The sequence below is a fragment of the Aquarana catesbeiana genome, linkage group LG03 (genome assembly GCF_042186555.1).
Source record: "Aquarana catesbeiana isolate 2022-GZ linkage group LG03, ASM4218655v1, whole genome shotgun sequence".
In the NCBI taxonomy this organism is placed as follows: domain Eukaryota; kingdom Metazoa; phylum Chordata; class Amphibia; order Anura; family Ranidae; genus Aquarana; species Aquarana catesbeiana.
Window position 1 is genome coordinate 213,182,507 of NC_133326.1, and position 22,595 is coordinate 213,205,101.

General features: G+C 39.9%; 1 protein-coding gene across 2 annotated transcripts in view; it reads right to left on the reverse strand.

The window, feature by feature from the left end:
• Window positions 1-22,595, reverse strand: part of PLXNB2 (plexin B2) — a 323,100-nt gene that overhangs the window by 268,405 nt on the left and 32,100 nt on the right. Inside the window, exon 1 of one of the 2 annotated variants that reach the window (XM_073619757.1) lies at window positions 11,070-11,224. The exons of the other annotated variant lie outside the window; for it this stretch is intronic. The gene's annotated coding sequence lies outside the window, so the exon portion shown is untranslated. Of the gene's footprint in view, window positions 1-11,069; window positions 11,225-22,595 lie in introns of those variants that run through there. 2 annotated transcript variants of the gene reach the window in all.

A 22,595-nucleotide genomic window follows, 5' to 3' on the forward strand; every position in this document is an offset into this window, starting at 1 on the left:
GCAGCAAGTACCAACCAATCACAACCTTCATTATGATATGAGAATAAGGTAATAAGGATACATCAGACAAACCTTTCATTAGAGTTCTTCAGTTATTGACTTTTTTCTTTTAAGACTCTTGCATTTTGCGTTCTAACAGATTTTTATTTTATTGAGTTGCTAGTGGGATGTGCAAACTAACGTAAATAGTAATAGAGTTATTCGGCTGTATAGCAGAAGAAAAAATGTATTTACAGCACCCAGACATCCAGCTACAGAGTATTTCTGTCTCTATGCATTATAAAATACGTTGTGTGCCTTTTAATGTCCCTGTATTTTTCCATCTTGCGGTTCCTCCTTTTTTTCCTTTCTATCCTCTTTTCTTTTCTTCTTCCTTCCCAATTCCTCCTCCAACCCAATCCCCCCCACCACACACACACACACACACACACGTTACGGTCTTCTTGATTTATTATACATTTCACTTTCATGTTTTCATAGATTTTACTTTTTTGTGATGTTCAAAGTGATTATATATGGTTGCACGCAGACATATAAATGTATATAAACTAGGGCTGCAACTAACGATTATTTTCATAATCGATTAGTTGGCCGATTATTGTTTCGATTAATCGATTATTCGGTTAATAACCTTTAAGAAAAAGTGTGGTGTATAATTTAGTTAATGTGTGCAACTTTAAAAAAAAGGTAATTTATTCTTAAATATCTCTATACAGTGGTAAATATAAATAACCAACTATATGGTTAGGGAGCAAAATATCGAATCCACTCTGAGAATAACAGACAGAAGAGATATACTGTATATACTATTAGAGGAGATAGATATAATGTATAAACTATTAGAGGAGAGATATACTGTATATACTATTAGAGGAGATATACTGTATATACTATTAGAGGAGATATACTGTAAAAACTATTAGAGGCGATATACTGTATATACTATTAGAGGATATATACTGTATATACTATTAAAGGGTGAATCTGGTAAATATCATCAGACTCAGTGATCAGATTTTTTTTATTAAAAACAAAAACAATGTCTTCCTTCAAAAAAAATGTAATTTTAAGAACTTCGTTCTTTCATTCAGTGAATGTACAAAGATTTTTCGTCTGAATATTCTCATCTGAAAATTGATCCATGTGGCCAGCATAAGGCTTGGTACACACCTATGCAGATTGCTTTTCATCTGTTTCTGCAGTGCTTTTTGCTGTGCGTTTTGATTTTTGTGCACGTGATTTTGCTGCGATTTGCGTTTTTGCATTTTTTTTTTGGCCAATTTGTTGTTGGGCAGATTAAAAAACACAAATTGCTGCAAAAACGCATTCCATGCTTTTCTGCAGCTTCTCTATTGAAGTATATTGAACCAAAAAAAGCACCATTATGCGTGAATGTGTCCCATAGGAAACCATGTGAATGAACTGTAGTGCGTTTCTGCAAAAAAGCACCAAAAAACACATAGATGTGAACCAGGTCTAAGATGTTTAGTAACATAGTGGGGTGAAAAAAACTAAAATTAGCCCTTTATAGTAGAAAAAAAGCAGATAATCACTACTGTAAGGGGTTAATTTTTTTTTTTTAGTGTAGATCTGTGAAAGTAATATTTGAAGTAGCGATTATTTGCTCTTTTTGTACTATAAAGGGCTCATTTTAGTTTTTTTTTAACCCCATTATGTTACTGGCCGATTAATCGATTATGAAAATAGTAATCGATTAATTTCATAATCGATTAGTTGTCGATTAATCGATTAGTTGTTTCAGCTCTAATATAAACAGTATATGTATTGACTCCGTACATTTAACCGCTTGTCGACCGGCTCGTGCCGATGTACAACGGAAGAATGGCAGGGCTGGGCGAAACCCGTATTTGTATGTTGTGCCCTTTAAGAGCCGCCAGAGGGCGCGATCGCAGGCATAAGAGCCAGCGTGGGGATTTGTAGTGTGTAAACACACAAATCCCTGTTCTGTCAGGGAAGAGGAGACATATCGTTTGTTCCTAAGTAGGAACAACGATATATCTCCTCCCCCAGTCAGTCCTATCCCCATACAGTTAGAACACACCTAGGGAACACACATTTAACCCCTTGATCGCTACCTAGTGTTAACCCCTTTACTACGAGTGATATTTACACAGTAATCAGTGCATTTTTATAGCTCTGATCGCTGTATAGATGTCACTGGTCCCAAAAATGTGGCAAAAGTGTCCGATCTGTCCACCCCAATGATCTGTCCGCCCCTAATGATCACCGCCAATACTGGAAAAAACTAAAAATAAAAAATGACATAAATCTTTCCCATAGTTTGTAGACTCTAACGTTTGCACAAACCGATCAATATTCGCTCATTACGTTTTTTTTTTTTTACCAAAATTATGTAGAATATATATATTGGCCTAAACTGATGAAGAAATTTGTTTTCTTTAAAACATTTTTGGGGATATTATAGCGAAAAGTAAAAAATTGACGCTTTTTTTGTTTAAAGCACAAAAAACAAAAACCGCAGAGGTGATCAAATACCACCAAAAGAAAGCTGTATTTGTGGGGGGGACAATTTTGTTTGGGTACAACATCGCACGACCGCGACGCAGTGCCATATGATCTGGTCATTAAGGGGGCAAATCCTTCCGGGGCTGAAGTGGTTAAACGATAGAGAGAAGATCAACCAAAAATTCAGGAAAAAAAAAAACCACAAATCTTATAAAAGGAGTTGCAGTTTAGCGAGTAAAGTAAGTATTTGATCCAAGTAAAATATGACTTACTACTTGGTGGAGAAACCCTTGTTTTCAAGCACAGAGGTAAGAGGTTTCTTGTAGTTTTACCAGGTTTGCACACATCTCAGGAGGGATTTTAGTCCACTCTTCCTTACAGATCTTCTCTAAAGGTTAAAGTTCACCTTTACACAAAAAACTGTACGGTGAACTTACACTCCTTTGTTGCCTTGGCGGCATGTTTTGGGTCATTGTCAGGCTGGAAGACCCATCCATGACCCATCTCCAGTGTTCTGGCTGAGGGAAAAAATTCAAGATTTTACAATACATGGCCCTATCCATTGGCCCCATCAATGCAACAAAGTCAGATTGTACTTAGCAGAGAAATGGCCCCAAAGCATAATTTTTCCACCTCCGTGCTCGACTGTAGGGATGGTGTTCTTATAGTCACAGTCAGCCTTTTTCTTCCTCCAAACACGGCGAGATCCTCTCCTCAAGACGGCACATGTACAGTAGAGCTGCACAATTTTGGCTAAAATGAGAATCACGATTTTTTTGCTTAGAATAAAGATCACGATTCTCGCAACGTAACATCTTTCACATTATACAAAAAATTGGGCTAACTTTAGTGTTTCTTTTAATTCATTCAAATGTATTTTGTCCATTAAAAATTGCCTTTAAAAAGGCCGCTGCGCAAATACAATGTGACAAAATATTGCAACAACCGCCATTTTATTCCCTAGGGTCTCTGCTAATTTTATATATATATCGTTTGGGGATTCTAAGTAATTTTCTAGCCAAAAAAATACTGATTTTAACTTGTAAGCAACAAGTGTAAGAAAAAAAGGCTTGGTCTTTAAGTGGTTAAACTGATCTAATTAAAGCGGAGTTCCACCCAAATTTTGAACAATATCTGTATGTATTCTCTTCCTTGCCTAGATGCTGACATGCCATTTAAAAAAATTTAAATCGCCGTAATTACCTTTTATTTTTCTATTCTTCTTTGCACTTCCTGGTTCTCCTCCCGTGGGAGTAGGTGTGTTTCTAGCCTCTCCCAGACTCCTGGGAGCTAGTCTCAGGCTTCCCAGGATGCCACTGAGCATGTGCGGGAACGAGCGGTGAATGCTGGGAGCACAGCATTCACCACATCCAGGAAATAAATGCTTGTGGGCTTCAAATGCCCACAATGAAGATGGAAACCGCCTGCAGTGAATAATATAAGTTATTCTTTCCGACGAAATCTGACACAGGCGGACATATTACACACAATATGTGAGTATGTAATGCTGAGAAGAAAAGTTTGTGAATTAACTCAAAAAAAAAAAAAAAAAAAAAAAAAAAAAAAAAAGGATAGATAGGTGGACCCCCGCTTTAATATGTTCAGCCCTTTGACCTAAAGAACCGAATGATACTTTGTTTATAGTTATCTCCAAGTGCTGACAATGTTGTGATAAACTTGGAGGGCTGCCTTTTTTTGACAGCTGTCAGCTGTGAGCAGAGAATGGCTCTGCACTGAATCGTGGAAATGCTGTATTAAAATTGCGAGGGGGGGTTAATCGAGATCGCAAATTTTTTTTTAACGATTAATCGTGCAGCTCTAATGTGCAGTCATGCCAATGAACATCTAAAATGATTCAGAGTAGACTGGGAGAAATTGCTGTGGTCAGATGAGACCAAAATTAAGCTCTTTGGCATTAACTTGCCTCAAAGTGTTTGGAGGAGAAGAATGCAGACTATGACCCCAAGAACACCATCCCTACAGTCAGGCACGGAGGTGGAAACCATACGTTCTGGGGCTGTTTCCCTGATAAAAGGTACAGGCTGACTTTGCCGCATTGAGGGGCCAATGGACGTGTCCATGCCTTGTAAAATCTTGGATGAGAACCTTCTTCCCTCAGCCAGAACACTGAAGATAGGTCTTCCAGCATGACAATGACCCAAAACATACCGCAAGGCAACAAAGCAGTGGCTGAAGAAGAAGCACTTGAGTGTAAGGGTTCTTTTTTATTTTTTTAAATAACAAGCATATCATACCTCCACTGTGCAGCTCCTTTTGCACAGAGTGGCCCCATACCTGCTCTTCTGGGGTCCCTTGGCGGTTCTCCCGGCTCCTCCCCACATCAAAATAACCCCCTGGGAGAAGCGCTTTCCCGGGGGGTTACGAGGGACTCGTGGACATCGCTGGCGCTCAGGTATTAGGGGGGTGCTACACACAGGTGGTTTTTTTATCTTAATGCATAGAATGCATTAAGATAAAAAAAAAAAAAAAAAACCCTTCTGCCTTTACTGCCATTAAAGTGTTACTAAACCTAAAAACTTTTTTTTACCTTAATGCGTTAAGGTAAAAAAGTTTTTATTTTTCTGTGCCCCCCCCCCTTCCCTGTGTGAAGGGGAAGAGAGGGGAGAAGAGATCAGCGCTGTGCACGGCTGCATCCTTTCCCTCATTACTTCCTCTTTACACAGCATTCGAGCAGCAGCAGGAGCCATCTCTTGCTGCTGTCAATCAGATGCAGTGAGGAGGAAGTGGGGGGCGGGCCGTCCCGCTATGCAAGTCTATGAAGCGTGGCTCCGTAGATACACAGATCGGGAGCGTGGGGGCTACGCTCTCCCCATAGCCAGCAGCTGGCTATGGTAATCCCTCAAAAGGAGAGGAGGAGCCAAGATCACCCCCGTGGACCCCAGAAGAGGAGGATCGGGCCACTCTGTAATACCACTGCACAGAGCAGACAAGTATAACATGGTTATTATTTTAATAATAAAAAAAATATATATTATATTTGAGTTTAGTAACACTAAGGATTTAGAGAAGATATGTAAAGAGTGGACCGAAATCCATACTGAGATGTGTGCAACCTGGTCACCAACCACAAGAAATGTCTTACCTCTGTGCTTACCAACAAGGGTTTCTCCACTGAACTGCAACTGAATTTACAACATTTGTATCATGTTTTTTTCTGGATTTTTGGTTGTTATTCTGTGTCTATCATTTAAAATACACCTATGCTAAAAATTTCCCTTCATTTCTTTTGTAAGTGGGCAAACTTACGAAATCTGCAGGGGATCAAAATTATTTTTGTGTGTGTGCGTATATATATATATATATATATTTATTATTTATTTTTTTAACATGACTATTTAAACTGCAGTCAACTTTCTGAACATTTTTTAGGATGGTCCATTATGTCTTTAAATTCAATACGTATCAACACTCTTAACTATAGGGAAATCCCCACATCCCAGGACAAGGAATGTGCATAACTCAAATTAAATTGGTCTGCCTCTTTTGTGGATTGTGGCCAACAAAATACACTGCACAAACCTCCCTTGATACATGGACAACATTCCAAATATAGTGAACAGCCCGCTTGTCTTCAATAAATCAACCCCGATGGCATTAAAAACCCATATTTAGGGTGTAACATGAAACATACCTCACAAGTCTGCAGCCCTTAACCCCTATAATGCCCTGCCCCTTACTGAATAGCAGGGTTTTTCCAAGCTTGCTCCTGTTCATATTTGAATTTAGCCCGTCATTCATTCACAGAGATCTGTGACACCACGTTGGAGGGATCCGTAGTTCTCAATGAAGCTAAGGGGAGAGATATCACTGCACTTGTAGTCCAGCCTCAGCCCCATAACGGAAGGTCTGCATCTCGGTACAGACCTGCAACTGGAGGAATAGTTTGCAGGAGCCAAAGCATCAATGATTGCCATTAACAATGCTTTGCACGATTCAATGCAAAATTTAAAAAAAAAAAAAAAAATTTATGCACATTTTTTGTTAATCAGTCTGGGTGCATTTATCATTTTTTGACAAGAGGGGGAGTTAGCCCTTATGTATTTTCAACTGTCTAGATGTTGCACAATGCACAAATTTAGATGCTTGGATTTTTTTGTCAACTTAATTACTCAAATGGAGAATTACAATGGAGATCTGGAGTCCTGACTTTTCTTTTAAATTTCTCGATCCTCCTATTTGTTCAAGGTCAATGGCCTAGAAAGTGTTACCAGTAGGTCTTTAATGCAACTAGGCTACTAAATTTCTTAGAGGTCAGCATTGGCAGACCCTGTAAATCACCAATTACCGGTTTACTTTAACCTCCCTGGCGGTATTCCCGAGTGTGGCTCGGGGTTAAAATTCAGTACCATTAGCGGTAACCCCGAGCCACACTCGGGATCGCATTGCAGGATCCTGGGGCGGCTTTACTTACCTTGTCCCCGGGATCCCGCGATGTCCCCCGCAGTGTCCGAGGGCTCCGTCCTCCTCCGAAGCCTCTCCGTGCCAGGCTCCGTTCCCTGCGAGCGGCGCGACGCACGGGGGCGGAGCCTGGCGGCAAATTCAAAAAAATGTCAAAATCATAACACATACAGTACTGTAATCTGTAAGATTACAGTACTGTATGAAATGATTTCACATCCCTTTTGTCCCCAGTGCTCTGGCCCATGCCCTGCATGCAGTTTTACATGATATACACTGTTCTTTCTGCCTGGAAACTGGAGATTGTCCATAGCAACCAAAAAGTGTCCCTTTACGTCAAAAGTGGCTTTAGACCAGCTAGAAAACAGCGATAGTAAATTAGAACACTTGCAGAATTGAGCGATAGTGAATTGTGGGGAAATTTATTTTATTACTATTTTTTTTTATTTTTTTTTATTATTTATTTTTATTTATTATATTATAATTTATGTTTTTGTGTTTCAAACTTTATCATACCCGGGATATCTACTAGACTCTGGTTTGGACAGATTTAAGTGTGTTATTGTTAAGATTTACAGACCTACAATATAAAAACGCCAAATTTCCATGCAAAATAATTGTACCGCTTTCAGCACCTAAAATCCGAAAGAATCATACCGCCAGGGAGGTTAAAGCTCCACTTTGTGCTCCCTATACGTTTCCTGTAATAAACAGGACTGGCTTGCCTGTAAAATATCAAGTACAAGAATTTCCATCATTTAAAAAGAAAATAGAAAAAGTTTGCTAGGCTTTATCTTGACAAGGACTGCCAATTCTGCTCTAATAATACAAGTAATTAATGCTCCCAGACCCAGCAAATTCAGCAGCTATTTACTGACCAGAGTGACATCAAAAATGGATCAGCATCTTGCAGATTTATAAGGGTGATATATCCCTCCTGCCTAACACGTTAGTCAGTGCTATTACTGGAGAACATTTCATTCAGCAGCTTGCACTACTTGCTTCATGACCACAAGCTCATACTAAATTAAAGATCCTGTTTGATGATATGAATGACCCAGGCTTCCTGTTTATACCAACTAAATAGTTTGTTTTACATTTAGACGCAGTCACTTCTCAAAATCACCAGGCATGCTCCGCTCGCATAGAAGAGAAAAAACCCTTACCATTACCGGGATCATGGGACTAGTGTCACCAATTCCAAATGACACATCCCTGTTTGACATATTCAGTGCAAATCCCTGTCAAAGTTTCTTTGCTGGTTTAACTCTGCTCCATAGGTGTGCGCAGCCTATTACATTAGGGTGTGCACCCCTAAGCTCACATTCGTGTGTGTGAGATAGAGATCTCTCTCGCTCTGTATGTATGCATGCATGTAAAAGATAGATATACACACACACACACACACACAAAACACTCATACATATAAGTAAACCTTTTAAAACCTGGACAGTGTCAGAGCAGTGGACATTTCAGTACAACAGTGGACAGTGTCAGTAGTGCTGTAGACTTCTGTAGAAATCTGCACTGTACACAGGGTGATTAGGGTGTGCCCAGGCACACCCCCTGCGCACACCTATGCTCTGCTACATGTGACTTAGTTGCAAATCACAACCAAGGAAATGCAGTCACCAAATGCCAACATTGTTTTTATCTTACAGCAGAGCCTAAGCTAGATTGAATAGGATAGATTAATTTTATTTCGTATGGTTTCAGCAATTTTAGGAAATAGGACAATAGGCAAGACACATAACTCAATGAATAGCTTCAAAATAATAGATGAAAAGACACAGATATAGATGTAAAAGATTTCTTTTTTTTATTTCCCAAGCAGTAATAGATGTTCATTCCACTGAATGAAACATGCCTTAACCACTTCAGCTCTCGGAAGATTTGGCTGCTGAATGACCGTGCCATTTTTTGCGATTCGGCACTGTGTCGCTTTAACTGACAATTGCGCGGTCGAGCGACGCTGCACCCAAACAAAATTGACATCCTTTTTTCACACAAATAGAGCTTTCTTTTGGTGGTATTTGATCACCTCTGCGGTTTTTATTTTTTGTGCTATAAAAAAAAAAAAAAAAAAAAAAAAAACAATATTTTGTACTTTTTACTATAATAAAAATCCCCATTTAAAAAAAAATAAAAAAATAAAAAAGCAAATTTTTTTCTTAGTTCAGGCGGCCGATATGTATTCTTCTACAAATTTTAGGAAAAGGGAAAAAAAAAAAAAAAAAAAAAAAAAAAAAAAAAAAATCGCAATAAGCATATTGATTGGTTTGCGCAAAAAGTTATAGTGTCTACAAAATAGGGGATAGATTTACAGCATTCTTTTTTTTATTCTTTTACTAGTAATGGCGGCGATCTGCGATTTTTATAGGGACTGCGACATTATGGCAAACACATCGGACATTTTTGACACACTGGCATTTATACAGCGATCAGTGCTCTAAAAATATAAAAATGCATCGATTACTGTATAAATGTCACTGGCAGGGAAAGGGTAACACTAGGGGCGATCAAGGGGTTAACCGTGTTCCCTAGTGTGTTTTTTAATGAAGGGGGAGGGGATTGACTAGAGGAAGTGATGGATCGTGGTTCCTAGCCAATAGGAACACACGATCTGTCACTCCCCTTGGAACAGAACAGGGATATGTGTGTTTACACACACTCGTCCCTGTTCCGTCTCTCCTGCTCGCAACAAGCGGTCATCGCGACCGTCGGCCATGAGCATCGGCGGGCACACGCACCTGCTATCCCGATCCCGCAAGCCTACGTATAGCTACGACAGTTCGCGGGATCGTGCCGCCCTGTAAAATGACGCAGCTGGTCGGCAAGCGGTTAATGTGCATTCCCACTTTTGCAGCCAAATGAAGAGGGTGTGGTACTTTTTTCCCCCTCCAAACTCCCTCCCACATCCTCATCTCTCACCTAGGCAGGGTTACACCAGCTGTGCCGCCCCAGGCGCCAGGTCACTAATTCTAGTCGCAAATGCGACCTGGCGCCGGGGTTTGTTGAGCCCTGATGTAATGCCATCACTTTACCATATATAAAGTTACACTAATCACCTGCTGGCATGCCTGCACAACTTTACTCTTAAAAAAATCTATGCTGGATGTATTAGTACTACTGTTATCAGTTATTTTGGGAAAGTTACTAGTTATTGTCCTAGAAAGGGATCATCTCTACATACGCTGGAGCCCTGTTCTAGGTGGAGGCACTGACAATAATATATTCATAGTCCGATCTTCCCTTAGCAAAGGCTCCTGCTCATTTGGTTACCTGCAGGTTAGCGCCATAGCCTGTGTGGAGAGGGAAACGTCATATGACCCCCCCCTATAAACAGGGCTACACATAGAATGCATGAAGATAAAAAACCTTGTGCCTTTACAGCCACTTTAAAGATTTACAAAAATCCAAAGTCTGAGTAGATATTATGTACTGATACTTGCTGAATATCAAAATAAAAAATTTCTAATAAACTTTGCAATGTATGCGACTATTCACCATGCATTTAAAGAGTAAAAGGACCATCTTCTACTCCAATAAAAGGTCTATTCACACCCTGCTGTTTTAAATATTCACATTATATTTGCCTCAATAGAAGCACATTCATGCAGAGAGAACCAGCATACAGATAGCACCGCTTTAAAGAAAATGAAATGTGATTCATTCTCTATAGTGTCTGTTTTGACATACTTTTATTATGCTGCTGTGTGCAAGCTGAACTGTGAGCCTGTTTTCAGAGCGCATATACACATACTCTAGAAAAAAGTATTCACCTCCTTTAAAGTTTGTTTTACCATTGAACACTGAGAATCACTGTGGATTTTTTTCTACACTATTCAACACATCTACTCTTTTTTTTCTTCAAAAGATTTTAATTGAGATAAACAAGAACAAAACAAACAATCCAACACTGTCGGTTCCAGATAAAACATCGTCATTTACAGACAAAATCACAACCCACCGTTGAAACAATTATGCGTTTCAGGGAGGTTGACGCGCTGACGTTATTGCGACCTTGATGTGAGCGGGTGTATGCAGCGCCGGCCGGCGAACTGTTATTATGGATGTTTTTTACTGCATATTCTTGTAAGTGCAATTCCTTTTATTTATTAAACATGTCAAGCGGATTCACACTATGGCTAGTTTTCTTTTACCTCCATGATCCGGAGCCTTAGTTGATGTATGGTTGGTCATCTGCTGTACTTCCAAGTTCACGTTGAGCACAGAGAAGTAGCACCATTGGTTTGGCGTCCGGATCTCCAGTTTACACACAGGCTTATCAAGCTTGCCTTCTGGTAAGCGCGAAATCTATGTGGTGGTGGATCACAACGAGTGGTGTTTTTTATCCCATGTTTTCTACACAGCCTTCACTGGGAATAACTGAGGGATTCGTGTGTTCATGGCCACATACCTTTATTCACTTATTGACTTTTATTCATTCCAAAACACTTATTGATTTTTAGTCAAACATTGTTTTCATCAAGGTTTTTTACACAATCATTAGCGCAGTTTTTTCCTGTTTTATTGTTGTTTTTTTTGTATATCTCACAATTTAACTGCTGCTGGTAGGGATTTGGTAGCTCGGTATTTTTTCTATTTCCCAGACACCTGAGCCTTTCAAGCAACATCGCTTGTTTGAGATGGGGCTCAGGGGGGCTGCTGCACACAGGGTTTTTTTGGGGGGTTTTTTTAATCTTTAAAAGGGTTACTTAACCCTCTTTTTAAAAAAAACAAACACGTCATACTAACCTCCACTGTGCAGTTGGTTTTGCATACAGTGTCCCCGATACCCCTCTTCTGGGGTCCCTCAGCAGCGCTGGTGGCTCCTCTTCTTCTCAAGTGCCCTGTCTGAGAAGTGATCTCCTTCGGGATACCTGTGCAGGGGCGCTACCGTGTCCTGCTTCTGCATCTATTGACACAGAAAGCAGGACTCTGCCCCGCCCCCCGGCGCCCACACCATTGGATTTGATTGACAGCAGCGGGAGCCAATGGCTGTGCTGCTACCAATCTATCCAATTAGGATACGAGACACCAGCCATATAGCTGGTGTGCTCATCCCCGGAGTGACAAAGACAGGGCTCAGGTAAGTAAAATGGGGGGTTTGGGGGGTCCGCACCATGAGAGAAGGTTTTTCATCTTAATGCATAGAGCTGTAAAATACCACATCATTTTTTTCTTAGGTTTAGGCATTAACAAAAACACACATGGCATCTTGCCTATACTTTGCCAGAAGGCAGCTGGAAGGAAGTTCTATGGTGGCAAGACCAAAACTAAGCTTTTTGTTCAAGAGATCAAACATCTTGTTTGGCATAAGCCCAACACTGCACATCATTATAAATGCACCATCTCCATCTTGAAAGCTTGTTGGTGACAGCATCATGCCGTGGGGACGTTTTTCTGTAACAGGCCCTCCAAGGCTCGCCTGGGTAGAAAGAATACTGGAAAATTCTGATTCAGCCTGCAATAAACCTGAGCCTTTCTTTTCCTTCTATAAAGATGACAATGACCTTAAATATAAAAGTATAAAACTACATAAGAATGGCTTTAAAACAAAAGTGTTCATGTCCTGGAATGGCCAAGTCAGAGTCCTGGTCTCCATCCAGTACAGGTGTCTGAATTTGATGAAGGCTGTTCACACAAAATCCCCAATGCAAAGAGTAATGGGGGAAAATTGCCACGTCCAGATGTGCAAAGCTGAGAGCGCCATCCTTACAGACTTCAAGGCTCTAGCTTATGCAGCTAGTTACTTTGTGTTTTTTTATCATATTTTTTATGCCTCATTTACAGCACAGTATAGTCAGTACAGCAGATTCCTGCAGCAAGAATCAGCTGATGTAGACAGATTGTGTCCATGGCAGATAATCTCTTTAGCCCCATTCTATGCATTAAGATAAAAAGCCTGTGTGCAGCAGCCCCCCTAAGCCCCCCTACTACTTACATGAGGTCCCTCTCTGTCCAGCGATGTCCACGAGTGTCTCAGCCTTACGAGATTCTTCTTCTTGATTGGCTGAGACACAGTAGTGGCGACATTAGCTCCCGCTGTTGTCAAAGTCAGCTAGCCAATCAGGGAAGAGATGGGGCGGGGCTCCATGTTTGAATGGACAGAGGGAGCTGTGACTCGGCTCGGTTGCCCCCATAGCAAGCTGTTTGCCATGGGGGCACTGAAGGAAGGAGGGGCCAGGAGCACAGAAGGGGAACCTGAGAAGAGGAGAATCTGGGCTGCTCTGTGCAAATCAACTGCATAGACCAGGCAAGTAGAACATGTTTGTTATTTTTACAGGAAAAAAAAAACAAGACTTTACAATCACTTTAAAGAGTAGATTTCCAAACTCACTAATTTCTGGAAAGAAGTTCAAAGGATCTGCTTTCAGGTTTGCATTGATTGTAACCTACTGTTCCAAAGCATTATATGGGGGCCGATGGGAAACACGAGCTCCTTCAAATGGCTAATATCAACAGCCACACTAATATGGACTACAATAAACAATATATTGTAGAATCTATGCTATGCCCAATTCATCTTTTAAAAAGGTCTGCTAAAAATCCAAACAAACTTAAGGTGAGCTGCTGGACTCCCAGGCAATAAACGAAAGCTCAATTTTCACCAGTCATGCCAAATTGAAGCTTATAAAAACGATGATTTTTCACTTCCGAGAGGAAGAGCAATTTCACACCTTTTCTAACTAAGCCATTCCCCTGTGAAAGCAGCACTTGATTTGATATGAGCTGGCAGCCATAATAATCAGACACTTTCGGCAGTCTTCAGGAGAAAAATTATAGGTGCCAAGCTTAACTACATAATGGTGATGTGGGAGTTTAAAAACAAATCCTAAATATGGAAAAAAAAAAAAAAAAAAAAAAAAAAAAAAAAAAAGCAGACTGTATGAAGATTTTTTTTTTATTATTAAACACAACATTCCTCGAGGAGTCAGACATATTAAAAACGCTATAAGTCCCCCTGCACTGATATCTGCAATGATTCCATATAACAGAAAACTGTCTGGGATGCAGAGATCGGAGACAGACATCCACCAAGAATATATGAATACATGCAATGTGCTTCAAATAGCCTATCTCCCAAGTTTTTTTTTTTTTTTTTTTTAATTCCCTCATCTATAATTAATTCCAAATTATGTCTATTGTAAGATGCACTATAAATCCAAAGTGAGTAAGGATAACAGCATTCCCAATACAAGAATCAGAAGTCCTGTATAGCAAACTATGTATAGAACTTGCTGTGATATGCTGCAGTAGGCCAGCTTTCTGCATGTCAGGGAAAAAAAAAAAAAAAAAAAAAAAAAAAGAAGAGGCAACATGCTGTATGTATTCAGAGCTGAAAAACCATCTTATGTGAATTCAGGTGAAATTTCAACTGTGTACAGAAGTGCTGCTTACTCTGAAAACTCTGGTTATTGAGGTAGACAGTGATACAAAAGGACGATTTATTAAAGGAACTGAGAAAGTTCACACAATAAAATTGTGTAAAGACGCACTTCAATTATCCAATCATGCAAAAAGCAGATAACCCTTTACTTATTACATATGCACACAATTTGATAATTGTAGTGAATATTCACACAAATGTAATGGGCAAACATTCTCAAATTCTTCAGTAAATCATCCTTGTAGTGTAGTGTTTCGCTTTGCTGCATGCCAGCGCCAAAGATAATGGTTGGTACCACTTTGCTAATGGATAACCAAGACATCTGGTGTACATGGTTTCTGGTTAGCCAGGGCACTAGAAGACACTGAAAAAATAGGATTTTTGTACTCATCGTAAAATCCTTTTCTCTGATGTTCATTGACAGACACAGCACTTTAATCTTGACCTTGGGGTTATATCGCCACCTTTAGGAGAAGACTAGGCAAAACACATAAAAAAAACAAGCACAGGGGGCGGTCCTACTGGCTATAACCCCTAACTCTGCTTCCAGCAGCTCAGTTCGTCAAAAAGAGGTACAAACATAAATAGGAGGGGTGGGTGCTGTGTGTCAATGAACATCAGAGAAAAGGATTTTACAGTGAGTACAAAAATCCTATTTTCTCTTTCGTTCATTGACGGACACAGCACTTTAATCTTGACCTTAGGGACGTCCCCAAGCAGTGTCAAAACGAAGGGTGGGAACACAGAGGAAATAAACTCCACCCACTGCCAAAAGAACTCCCCCATCAGAGGAGGAGTCGCAACCTCAGACGGCCGCCTGCAAAACCTTGCAGGCAAAGAATGCATCCGAAGATGCGTCCACATCGACCTTATAAAATTTGGTTAAAACATGTAAGGACGACCAGGTAGCTGCCTTACACCCAGAGAAACAGACGTTTGATGCCAGAAAGCCCCGGAAGCACCAATTGCCCTGGTAGAAAGCGCCATGACAGGAAAGGGAGCCCCCCCCATGGCAAAAGCCTGAACCACAATCGGTCTGACCCACCGAGAAACGGTGGCCGAAGAGACCGCCAGGCCCTTCCTCGGACCAGACACCAAGACACAGAGAGTCTGACCTCCGAAAAGCAGACAGATACACCCACAGGGCCGGACCACATTCAAAGAATGTAAAGCGACCTCCTCGGGATGCATCGGCCGAGGACATAAGGACGGAAGCACAATGTCCTCGTTTAAATGGGAGGTCAAAACCACCTTTGGAAGAGAAGAGAGCTGCGGACGCTGCACTGCCTTATCCTCAAGTAGATAAAGAGACTTGCATGCCAAGGCCGCCAACTCTGAAACCCGCCCTGCATATGTAATATCCACTCAAAAGACTACTTTCTGAGAGAGCGTCCATAAAAGCATCTCTCCAGGTTTCTCTCTGAAAGTTTCCTGTAATGTCCAGATTTCAGGGTCCGTTCATACAGGAAGGCCAGTGTCCTCAATCATCTGTAGCAGACCTTCAAGTATAGGAAATTAATTTATGAGATTATTTTATTTATTTAGTTTGACAGCAGCAGTATGTCCGTTTAGTACCTATCATGGGTTTCAAGAAGTAAAAATCTAGAGTGGACTAGGTTCTTTGCTGCTCTGTGCAATCAAATGCTGCAGACAACAGGCGGTAAGCCATCTGACCATCTACATCCAACTTTACAAACAAACTGAAGAATGTTATAAGCCATCCAATGTAAAGAAGTAAGGCTCAATGACCTTTAAATGTTTTCAAAATAAATAGGCATAATATCATTGTAAACATGTTTTCCGAGCTGTCACTCCTGACTTCTAAGCACCTAGGAATGTCAAACGTGTACCTGGTTTAATAAGTAGGTAACTTGCTCTGATGTCAGTGGTGTTCCTCACTGCTATGAAAACTTGGTTTCTGTTTTAGCTCACTTCTGCTCTACCCTCAGGAGACCTAACAAGTCCTGGTGTATTTCACACTATTCCCAGGCAAGACTGATTTAAACATCCAAAGACCTCTGAGTTTTAATACATTTTAAAAGCAAATATATAGTTAGCCAAGAGTAACTTTAGGTGTAATATCACATTTTTTTCACATGATGTTCTGCATTTTTATATGTAGATTACAGATATGGAAGATATCCCTCATAGAAAGGATTTCCCTTTATAATGCAGTCATGATAGATCATTTTAAAACACAATGCAATGGAGTTTCTTTTAAGAAAATATAAATGACATATCCAATTATCAAGGAATAAATATAACATAAAATTACAAGCTTTTTAGGTCAACTTCTGTTTTAAAGTAGAAACTTATGGCCAGGCAATGGAGAATCAGCCAATCCACAAGTCCTCCAAAGTCTCTATCACTTTGCTCTCTCTCTCAAAAAAAATCAGATTGTTGCACAAAGACAAAATGATTTAACTGATCTTGGGACCACCTCTCTGTAAACTTCTAGAAGTCTTTACTGGCACAACACCGATATACATTTTGGCTAGATATACAGTTTATTTTGGCCTAACAAATCAATCCGGAAACATCTTGGGCATCTGAACACCACAAACCAAACACACCATTTAATAATTTAATATTCAAAGCAAAGTCTCCATACTTTGTTTTGCTGAGAAATCACTTAAAAAAATTAAAAATAAACACCTTTCTAGCATTTCTGCCTGTGGCTATGTTGAGTAAGGGCAGATGATTCATGTAGCATTTACTTCCTGGAATCCAGCATGCATTCAGGCATGCAGGCAGGAGACTGTGCTTAGCTGAGAAAACCCTTCCTCCCCTCTGAAAGCCTATTGGGGGTTTGGGGGTGTATGACATCATTTGCCTAGGCCTGGAAACCAGGAAGTAATAGTAAAAAAAAAAAAATTAAAAAAAAAAAAGTTAATATAATATACTTTCCTATCAATTTACTAATGCTATAAGGGTAAGTATAAAATTAGCCAATGTTGATTGACAGGGTAAGGTTCTGCTTTAATAAAGCGGCAACAACACATGATGAAATTGTCACAGTGAGAGAATCACTTGATTTACAAAAGATGGCATATTTTACGAGACTAGCAAGATGATCCAACAATTACCTGTGATGCCACGGTGAGAACATGAGCATACCACTTGATCTACAAAAGACGGAGTATTTTATGAGTTAGGCTAGCCAGTTGATCCAACAATAACAAGTGAAGTTCTAGAATGGAAAACACAACAATGCATTTAAATAACAAGAAAAAAAAAAATCACATCAGCAGCATAAGGTTCAGCCCACCTGAATTCACCATATTCAGAAAAACACCCTAAATCCAGGCTTAAAGGACAATGTCATATTGTTGTGTAATGATGGGTTGGAGTGGGTACATTTGCTTTCTCAAAGCTGTTAATTATGCTAGCAGGAGATCATTCCTTTGGTTCATAAATCCAAACTTCTATTTTTAATCCTTTACAAATGATACTGTAAAGCCACTCCACATGAATAACTTGGCTGTCTAAAACACAAGCAAGCCTCCACGAAACCTCAGTATTTAAGCACCATCACAGGCACAAATGAAAGGCAGTATGGTTCTTCTACAGTCTACAAAAAGGTTCTTGACTTCTAAGCTGGGAACTACAAAACTGACTGAGAAACAAATAAGGTATCTTCACTTGAGGGTATGACAAATTACAGGATGCATAAATAATTAAGGGATGCATCTTTGGATTTACACAGTTCTCATGATAAAGGATTGCCTATTTCTGTACGCTCTCTGAAGAAGGGCAAACTTCCAGCACAATAGTGAGGATGTTTACCATGGGAACTTTTAATTTAAGTCAGTCTAAGCAAAAAGTGAAGACTTCCATAATTTGCAGTAGATCCTACACCACTAAAAGGTGACTTATTCCGGGTGTGATACTTCAAAGATATGGCAGTTTGTAAGGCTGGCCATTCATTATACAATTTTTCTTTAGATTAACCAAAACCATATAATATGAGATCAAACCTAAAACACTTTCAATTTGTATGCAATCAGGCAGGCTCCTGCAGTACAAAGTTGAAGGTAAATCTAAAAAGAAGATGAACGAGAAAATTGTAAAAATGAATGGCCAGCTTTACACTGATTTTTGCTTAAAACATCTGGTTAGTAGCAGACTGCAGGTGTATGTACTGCTCTACTCCCCTACCTTAGCAGGTTAAAATAATACATTTTTATATGAAAATAAGTAGATGCGAGGGAAAACATTTCTGTGGTGCCATTAGAATAACCATTATCAGAATCAAATAACACAGCATTAAAGTGTTTTGGTGCTCACCATATTCTAGTAAAAAGGCAAAACAGTTTTTTTTTTGCTGTCTGTGTCCCTGTTATGAAGATTAGTTTTCAAGTGAAAAAGGAAATTCCATTTTGGGTCACCCCCCAGAACAAGAATAGAATAGATGGGAAATCTTCCAATGAGGACACTAGTTATGATGATCCAGATAACGAGGAATTCCCCTCACTTTGGAGAGACTTTGCCCTACTTACAGTAGGAAAAATCACAGCTATCAAAAGAATGGGACCCCAGTTGCCAAGTTATGATTGTTTTCAACGGATTACATGTGTTTTAAAAAGTTTTCCCGACTTCAATAAGCATATACACTTTAGACTGTATGCTCCCTGAGGGCAGGACTGATGTAAATGCACAATACATACGTAAAGCGCTGTGTAAATTGACAGTGCTATACAAGTACCTGTAATAATAATATAAATGAAAAGAAAAAAACTAAAATTATCAAAGTGTCTGTTGTAAGGAAGAACAAACTGTACTGTCCATGTTCTGTGATCTATATAAATGCATTTGACCTGCGGCATTGTACATATACAAATCCTTAGTATTCACAGCACTGGGCACATTATTCCTAACACTTCAACTGAGCTGCAGTGTAACAAAATAATTAAAGAATATGTTAATTATTGCTAGCTATGGTTACATCAGACCCAACATGTACTTTGTGATAAAGATAAAGTTATGGATTTATAAATGGATTTTTAGATGTCGAGCATTTGGTAAGGAAAACATAACCGGTCATTTGTATAATCCTGCATCGCTCAGTAAAGATATTATTCAGCTTCTCATCATAAATTGCTAATTGCATGATATTAACTTGATGTTGACAATTACTTCATTTCATTGAGCTTTGTAAATAAGATGAAGCTGCATTCACTCTGATCTAGCAATGCAGAGGAGGGCCAGCCAGTCAGCAGCTACAAATACTGGTAAAATTGTAATGGCTCGACAACTGGATCAGAGCATCTCCGAAACTACGACTCAAGTGGGATGTTCCCGCTCTGAAGTGGTTCATGGTAGGAAAACTAGCGTGCTTCCGACAGATTTATGAGTGGTCAAGGCTCATTGATGCACCTGGAGAGTGACGGCTGGCCAATGTAGGCCGATCCAATAGAAGAGCTACTGTAGCTCAGCCTGCTGCAAAAATGTAGTGCTGGTCCCGAGAGAAAAGTGTCAGAACACACAGCGCATCACAGCTTGTTGCATATGAGGCTGTGTAGCAACAGTCTGGTCCGGGTATCCATGCTAACCCCTGCAAAAAGCTCCTACAATGAGCACATGAGTATCAGAACTGGACCACAGAGCCATAGAAGGTGGTGTCCTAATCTTATGAATTCAAGAATGATGTGGGAACTCCAGATCTCAAGCCAAAATCGATCATCTCTGGGAGATGTTGGAAAAAAAAGTCCGATCCATGGAGGCCCCACCTTGCAACTTACAGAACTTTGCTACTGATGGCTTGATGCCAGATACCACAGCATACCTCCAGAGGTCTAGTGGAGCTCATGCCATGACAGGTAGGTTATGGTGCATGATCATAATATTATGGTTGATCAGTGAATAGTACGGTCTGAAAACCAAATATTTTTGGCTGTGCTATACTATCCCCACAAACAAAAGCTGATCATATCACTAAACCGTAACAAAACATTTTTTGTTGTTTTTCATGTGGTTAAAGTGGTTGTTATGCCATGGAATGTCATTTCTACAATCTTCTGTTACATTAACTGATGTATCCAGTGTATGTTTTTTGTAAAACTAAGCCGTTCTATGCCTTTTTTTTTTTTTTTTAAGCGGCGCTCACATGACGGGCTGCCTCTTTCCTTTCCCAGTCTCACAGCTACAGCGGGCGGGGCCGAGAAACCTCCGCTGATGTCAGCTGGGAGGAGAAGAGAGGCAGCCAGTCACATAAGTGCCGCTATGAAAAAGGAAATGGTATACAGTGGCTTATTTTTACAAATCCACATACACTGGGACACATTTAATCTAACAGAGGAGATTGTAGAAAGAAGACTCAGAAATGATAGCAGCAGTCAGAGCTGACATGCAGGGGGGAATAGGAGGACACAGGAGAGCTACGGATGACGGAGGCACGTAAAGTGACCACGGTGTCAGGGCTCAGCACCCGTGATAAACCATGATCAGTTTACAGGGGGAGGGCAGAACAAGGCAGGATCAGCCAGATATTTCAGGTGATACAGGGGGCCAAATTACACAGCACAAGCACTGTGCTGTTCATGCTTTAAAAAGGAACAGGATCTATTTATTTTTCATTTTAAGCCCTCATGCACACAGGCTGTTAAAATAACGTTATGAAAACGCCAGTATCTTTGCAGTGATTTTTTTAAACTTTTTTCAGCGTTTTTGCAATAGCGTTTTTTCACGTTAGCGTTTTTTTTTTTTTTCAATGGATCAAAAACGTTTAAAAAAGTTGGTGAATGACATTTTTGAGCGTTTTTGAGTGTTTTTTCAGTGTTAGAGCGTTTTTACAGCTGAAAAACATCTCTCAGAACCCACTGGTCCTCGTTTTTTTTTACAGCTTAAAAACGCCTATGCCACTTGCAGCTCAAAAACGCCTAGGTGGGCATGAAGCCATAGACTAACATAGACAGGCCTTTTTAAGCTGCAAAAAAAGCTCAAAAAAGCAGCTGTAAAAACGTCCGTGTGCATGAGGACTTAGGGTTAAAACACAAAATATGACAGAAAGGAAGAAAACAATGAAAACCTGAGAGATGTCACAAAGATGGCCACAGATTTTTTTTTTCCTTCATTCAAAAATCAAATACAGATTCCTGCTCCTCCCCCCCCCCAGGACTTTGTATTCTGACAGCAGCACTCACCACAGTCAGAATACACTGATCGGCACCTTCCAGTATGCCCCTTCAACAATTTACTGTAGATCAGGGACAGCAACACACTGGACAAAACTTGGCTATTGCACGCTGTGGTCCTTGCTGTATCAGCCAATTTTCGATCAGTATGACCAGCTTAACCTCCTTGCCATACACTACATAGCCATGCTATAGTCAATCTCTCCTTCCCCATCAGGGAGATATGCCATCACTTCCTATACCTGCCACATGCTCTGACTCAGACAGGAAGTGCAGTTAAAATTTCCCCATCAGCAACACAAACTGCAGGAAAAAGGCTGGACATATATTTGAACCCTTCCTGTGAAGGGCCCCACAAAGAGGTAAGTATGCCATAAGAACATTTTTGCAATAAAACCAAAGTGGCACAGGAGTGTGCCATTTTTCTTAATGTCCAGCTGACTACCTGACAAGTATTCACATAAAAGAAATGGCACTTTTTATCCAGCAGTAGGCTGCATTACATAGCTACATATCTCAGTTCGTGTACAGACATGAGAACATGTACATACAGTACATATGTGTGAATACTGGTAGTACCTCTATCATATGTGAAATTTTTTTACACAAAACAAAAATGGCTCTGGACATGGAGATTCACAAGCCCTGGCATGTCCTGTTCCTGTTATATTTAGAACACTTATGAATTTAAATAGCTTGCAAATACATTTTGATAAAGCAAGTGAAAATGAATTAACCTAATATATTGAAAAATAAATAAAAAAAAAAAAAAAAAAAAAAAAAAACACAGCTTAGCAATATTAATGCTAAAAATTATACAGAAACCCTGAATCAGATGATTTACTGGCCTCTAAAAAGACAGCTTGTCAGCCTCGCCACTTGTGGCTACACAATGTCTACAGGACTAAGCTGAAAGTCGGGTTTTCAAAGTAAATGAGCTGCATTTGTCTCTTCTGCATATTGTTGATTTTAAGATAACTACAGCCAATCAATCAGATTACAGATAGCATTAAGCAACTGTCAAGGATACCACTGTGAAGCGACTTTCTCTTGGTTCGCAACTCAATTGCATATGCATGAGAGGAGAAAACATGAGGCTCAGAGATGATGCGTTTAGAGCAATAGAACGGCAGGGCAACATGCAGCCGGAGAACATTTACAAA